We start from the raw sequence: 7,251 nt of genomic DNA, 5'->3' as shown, positions 1-7,251 counted from the left end.
TCGGGGACGAAACGTCCACCAGCAGTGGCATCGACCCAGTGGTGTAAATAGTTATCAAAAATACCAGGATTATAATTTTATACGCCAGACGCACGTTTCGTCTACATAAGACTCATCAGTGACGCTCAGATAAAAATAGTTAAAAAAGCCAAACAAATACAAAGTTGAAGAGCATTGAGGACCCAAAATTCCAAAAAGTTGTGCCAAATACGGCCAAGGTAATCTACTCCTGGGGTAAGAAAATCCTTAGTTTTTCGAAAAATTCAAAGTTTTGTATACAGAAAATTTATAAAAATGACCACAAAATTGATATTCATGTCAACACCGAAGTGCTGACTACTGGGCTGGTGATACCCTCGGGGACGAAACGTCCACCAGCAGTGGCATCGACCCAGTGGTGTAAATAGTTATCAAAAATACCAGGATTATAATTTTATACGCCAGACGCACGTTTCGTCTACATAAGACTCATCAGTGACGCTCAGATCAAAATAGTTAAAAAAGCCAAACAAATACAAAGTTGAAGAGCATTGAGGACCCAAATTCCAAAAAGTTGTGCCAAATACGGCCAAGGTAATCTACTCCTGGGGTAAGAAAATCCTTAGTTTTTCGAAAAATTCAAAGTTTTGTATACAGAAAATTTATAAAAATGACCACAAAATTGATATTCATGACGTCAACACCGAAGTGCTGACTACTGGGCTGGTGATAAACACAACCTTAAAATTTTGATGGATTCAGTCGAGGATTATGCCAGGCAATGGGCTAAGCGCGAGAAGGAAGACGTAGACACTCTATCCGAATGGATTAAGGCAGTGAGGTCGTTAATACAAATCAGAATTAAGAAACTGAATGGGTCCATCAATGCCCATGCTACGTCAATCTTCAAAGATCCAAATGTTGCTAAACACCTATCTGACCTCCATGATGAATATATTGTTGTCCCCGCAGACAAAGCCCCAAATAACATCGTTTTTACCTGTAAAAGTCATTACATTAATTGCTTGATAAACGAATTAGGTATAGACTATTCACTTGGAAACCCAACATATACCCTCACGACACTTACCAAAGAGGAAATCCTGGATAATCATAGGTCTGTTCTTTGTTCCTTTGGTATTTCAACCAAAGATGAAGAACTGGATCTTCCATCACTGTATTGGATACCTAAACAACATAAGTTGTTTCTTTATTATTATGAGGCTGTCTTCATGCAGGAACTTCTTAGGAAGAAAGATAAGAAGTTAGCAATATCCTTTAACTCTACTTTCCGCTATATAGATGACGTTCTTTCACTAAACAATTCAAAATTTGGTGACTATGTGGATCGAATTGGAGATAAAGGATACTACAGATACAGGTAAGTCGGCTTCATATCTTGACTTACATCTAGAAATTGACAATGAGGGTCGGTTGAAGACAAAACTTTACGACAAAAGAGATGATTTCAGCTTTCCAATTGTGAACTTTCCATTTCTAAGTAGCAACATTCCAGCAGCACCTGCATACGGGGTATATATCTCCCAATTGATACGATATTCCCGTGCTTGCATTTCCTATCATGATTTTCTTGATAGAGGGTTACTGCTCACAAGGAAGCTATTAAACCAAGAGTTCCAAATGGTGAAGTTGAAATCATCCCTTCGTAAATTTTACGGACGCCATCACGAGTTGGTTGACCGTTATGGAATAACCGTTTCACAAATGATATCGGATATGTTACTTACGTCGTAACTACAATCCCCTTCCCTTTCATGAATTTGACCTACCGAATTAGACTATTTACCGGATTTGTAATTACATAAGCAACACGACGGGTGCCGCATGTGGAGCAGGATCTGCTTACCCTTCCGGAGCACCTGAGATCACCCCTAGTTTTTGGTGGGGTTCGTGTTGTTTATTCTTTAGTTTTCTATGTTGTGTCATGTGTACTATTGTTTTTCTGTTTGTCTTTTTCATTTTTAGCCATGGCGTTGTCAGTTTGTTTTGGATTTACGAGTTTGACTGTCCCTTTGGTGTCTTTCGTCCCTCTTTTATCCAAAGATAGGTTTGATAATATTACTATTATCCCTTTTAAGCTGGTTACGTTTTTCTCTTCGACGATATCACCCTGCTAAGCAGATTAGTTGTACGATCCCATGATGCCTTCTTTCTCTTTTTCCGGTAACGAATTCAGCTAGACTTACAGAAAAACCAAAGGCCAATCAGCTTCTTGGGTAAGCGTCATATTTAACTCGGGATCACTACAATACAAAGAACGACAACATTATTTCTGATTATATTTTTTTTAAATCAAGAGTTGGCTGGACTCTGTTAAGTAGTTCAGTTGTTTGAAACTCTATGTCTGGTAACATTTTACTTATTTTTAATTATTAAAACCGATTTTTTTTTATGAAATGTTTTCTAAAAAGTAAAAACACAATAATACTAAGTCAATTGTAAACATTGTGTTATCATCTTAATCGCTTAAAAACGACAAATGTTGCGAAGAAGCACTAACATACATCCATCAAATTTATCATCCTAATTTTGCATGTATCATCGGATTTTATTTTTCTATGTAGAATCCACCCTTAAAGAATGAAAGGTTTTCAATACTGGTGTTAAATTGCGCGTTTGAAATTCGCACAGGTAGACATAAAATAATGTTTTGGCGGCATTTCATTTATGCAGAACACCTACACCTATAATTTTAAAAAAAGAAAGAATAGATGAACGTATGATACAGAGTGTATCTGATTCCGAATAAAGCAGGCTTGGTTTGCAAACAATTGGCGATTAGCACAGATTCAGAAATAAATTCGGGAAAATATGTTCAATACACCTAACGTTGAAAATGGAGCACCTACGTATGCTGTGGGGTCATCGTCTGCCGTTTTCACACACACTTCGGCTATGCGAAGTAGCAGTTCAGAAATTAGGGATCGTCTATTCTAGCGATATTGTACTCCCAGAAACAGAGAGAAGGTTCCCTATCTCTGAGATCAAGAAGCCGCTTTCGATAAAGTTTTACTAAACATCCGCTTGTATGTAAAGCTTGGGAGCTCCACTTTTACAAGTGTCTTTAATTCTATTATGACATTAGAGCTAAATTTAACGCACTCGGCTCGTTATCTCATCATGTCGTTTGCTGATTCAAAGTTGAAGTAAAATTGCAAACAAACAATATCAGGAATAATTTTTTGACCTTCAAAGTTTGTATATAAAGTTATTTCATTGAGTCTGTGATGCAAATAATCATTTTTTCTCCTTCAAAATTAAAAACTATCAAGGGAAAATCTGGATTTTGAATATTTTTTTGTCATTTGCTTTATTTGTATTCATTAATATACATCGGAATAACTATTGTATGAAAAAAACACATAAAATTTTAATTTGCAAATATTTAATATTGACGCGTAACCATAAACCTCATTATTTTGTAATACTGAAACGATAACTTAAACTGGAGGAGCCCGAATAATGTGTATTATTTGCTGCCTTGGTCGAGACTGTATGGTTAAAGCTCTCATTTGCTTGGGAACTGGCAAGTTTTGATAGTTTCTTTGATTGGCCCTTTATTTTTCCCGGAAACACTTTCTCCAGATCAGCTTTGAGACTTTTTAGATTTCAAGTCCTTTATGAATGGTAAATTTGTGCCTGTATGACGCTGTCTTTTAAAAAACCACACCATTTTATAACAGTTTTTTTGTTTCCCATACATATGATCGATCATCTCTCTGAATTCTTTTTCTTTTGGAGAAAATCGATTGTGTGCCAACATGTAGGAATAGTTCTTGGTAATTGCATTTATTACCATTGGTGTCAACTCTTTTTGCCGGAGCGGCCAACATGTCAAGTGATCACTGTGCACTACAGAGATGTATACGTGAACAAGCACCTTTAGTGCCATACACCAGATAAAACAGCCATGGCCCTTGGTAATTTGATGTAAACAAAAAGATGTAGCCCATACTGTCACAAAAATGAAAAGTCTGTCTGTTCTACAGATACAGCCCAAAACGTCAAGGAGTACTGGAAAGTATCATTGAACAATCCTTTTCGTCAACAAACGAAGAGAAAGCCTCTGTTAGATCTTTGCAAAACACGATGGGCAGAAAGACATTATGCATATTCTCATTTCTTCGACTCTTATTTGTTTGTAGTAGAGTCTTTAGATTTTATTTCTTACGGCCTACATAAAGACAAATATGATCTCAACTTGTATGATGATCTCTTGGATAACAACACAAAGCATGATGCGGTTTCTCTTTTGAACGCAATAACTTAATTCGGCTTTATCATTGTGTTAATGATCATCTACCAGGGTCTTTCTGCGTTAGCTGGGATAAGTGTCGGACTTCAGCGCAAGGCCTTGGATGTATATGATGCATTTTCCAAAGTAAGTAAAACTAAAATCATTACACTGCAACCAAATAATAACAGTAACTTTCAAAAACAGGAATTACATCAAAACAGAAACCACAGTACATAGTTATAGTCTATACACACATCATTTTGTATATATTATATACACCTGGAAAAAAGTATTGCAACACCAAATTGAAATTGAAATCAAAAAAACACTTTATTTTTTTGTGATTTAATTTGGTAAAATAGAACTAGTTGAACATTATTCAGGTATCACCTGAGTTTAATCAATAAATATCGACTCGATAAGTTTTTATCTGCACATGCAGCTACCGTACCCGTAAACAGCAAAACAGATGTTTTTATCCTCATTGTTTTCAACACTTTAAATAACCAAGTTTTTAGCTCACCTGGCCCGAAGGGCCAAGTGAGCTTATGCCATCTCTTGGCGTCCGTCGTCGACCGTCGTCTGTCGTCGTAAACTATTTCAGTAATCTTCTCCTCTGAAACTACTGGGCCAAATACTTCCAAACTTAAACTGAATGTTCCTTAGGGTATCTAGTTTATAAATTGTATCCGAGGTTTTGATCTATCAACAAACATGGTCGCCATTGCTAAAAATAGAACATAGGGGTCAAATGCAGTTTTTGGCTTATAACTCAAAAAACAAAGCATTTAGAGAAAATCTGACATGGGGTAATATTGTTTATCAGGTCAAGATCTATCTGCCCTGAAATTTTCAGATGAATCAGACAACCTGTTGTTTGGTTGCTGCCCCTGAATTGATAGTTTTAAGGAAATTTTGCTGTTTTTGGTTATTATCTTGAATATTATTATAGATAGAGATAAACTTTAAAGTGAGCAATAATTTTCAGCAAAGTAAGTTCTACAAATAAGTCTATCTGACCAAAATTGTCAATTGACCCCTTAAGGAGTTATTGCCCTTTAAAGACTTTTTTCACAATTTGTTCATCATGTTGACTTACTTTAAATCAAAGCGCGAAAGCGCTGTAAAGGCAGTTAATTACAGGTTGTGTGTATTTCTAGTCCAGTTATATCATTATCTTCCATAGAACAGAGGTGGTTTGTAGTATTTAAGATTTAGAGTTCTCTTGTGCCTAGTTCACCTATATCTATAGTCTGCTGTTTACAGTATATTTTCTGTACCTCGCCATGAAATGCATTTTTAAGACATAAGAACTTTTCCTTTTTAATGTAAATAAAACTATTTTTAATTATTGATTATATACACATATTCAATTACTCCTATCCTATGAAAAATAATTCACAAAGATTGACTAGTCTCCGTTCTGTGTGTATTGCTAGAACATCAAGTAACATAATGGTTAATGTACATAGTAACATGTCAACTCTTTTGAAGACAGAACTTTTTTAAAATTCTCCCTCCAAGCAAAATTATTTTTCAGTATAAACATAATAAAGTTATCTACCTGTATTAATGACCTAGAGACTCTCAAGAGCCTGTGTCGCTCACCTTGGACGGTCTATGTGCATATTAAACAACGGACACATATAAAATGACAAAATTGTGTTTTTGATGATGGGGATGCGTTTGTAGATCTTTCTTTACTGAACATTCTTGGTGCTACAATAAGCTCTATCTATAATAAACATGGCCCAGTATTTACAGTTGAAAATATTTTTTAAAAATGAACAAAAAATATAAAAAATTGTGAAAATTGTTAGAAATTGACTATAAAGGGCAATAACTCTTTAAGGGGTCAACTTAAAATTTTGGTCATATTGACTTATTTGTAGATCTTACTTTGCAGAACATTATTGCTGTTTTACAGTTTATCTCTATCTATAATAATATTTAAGATAATAACCAAACTCTGCAAAATTTCCTTCAAATTACTAATTTGGGGACAGCAATCCATCAACGGGTTGTCAGATTTGTCTGAAAATTCCTGGGCAAATAGATCTTCATTGAGAGACAATTTCACCCTTTGTCAGATTTGCTATAAATGCTTTGGTTTCAGAGTTATAAGCCAAAATCTATATTTTACCTGTATGTTCTATTTTTGGCCATAGTGGCCATCTCGGTTGGTTGACCGGGTCTAACCACACATTTTTTAAATTAGATACCGCAATGATGATTTTGGCTAAGTTTGGTTAAATTTGGCACAGTAGTTTCAGAGAAGATTTTTTGTAAAAGTTTATGGACGACGAAACCAAGTGATGAGTCAGGTCAGGTGAGCTAAAAAGGAGTTTTTAATCAAGGTAACAATGACATCTGGTGGCCATAAAAGCTGTCTCATTAGCATTTTAACCACTTGCCATATTTGCTTTTAAGACAATAAACAAGGTATTAAATAAAACTGGAAATCAACATCAATTCTAGAAAACCTCCATTTCTTCTTACCTCTTAATTTCGTGGTGTTAGTTTAATTATTTTTTAATTTGATGTAATTACCTTTTTTTCTGTTTAGTTGGTTTTTTTCATATTCAACCTATTAATTATGTTTTACATACATATTGTGCATTATAACTTACCTTAGGAAATAAATTGCAAAACTTGATAGTATGGCTAAACCTTTTCATGATTTGTAAACATGAAAACTTAGAAACTAAGCTTACTCCATGCATGCATGGACGAAGGTAACTAACGTTAACTTAGTCCATGCATGCATGGACTAACACAACAGACTTAGTCCATGCATGCATGCACTAAGGCAACTAACCCTAACTTAGTCCATGCTTGCATGGACTAACACATCAGACTTAGTCCATGCATGCATGGACGAAGGCAACCAAGGCTAACTTAGTCCAAGCTTGCATGGACGAAGGCAACTAAAATTAACTTTTTTAAAGTTTAAAAAATTTATAAATGCAAAATATTTCAAAAAAATTAAATTTTTCAAAAATAAAAAAAAATAA

This window comes from Mytilus galloprovincialis, chromosome 11 (assembly GCF_965363235.1).
Source record: "Mytilus galloprovincialis chromosome 11, xbMytGall1.hap1.1, whole genome shotgun sequence".
In the NCBI taxonomy this organism is placed as follows: Eukaryota; Metazoa; Mollusca; class Bivalvia; order Mytilida; family Mytilidae; genus Mytilus; species Mytilus galloprovincialis.
Note: the sequence above shows the minus strand (reverse complement) of the source record.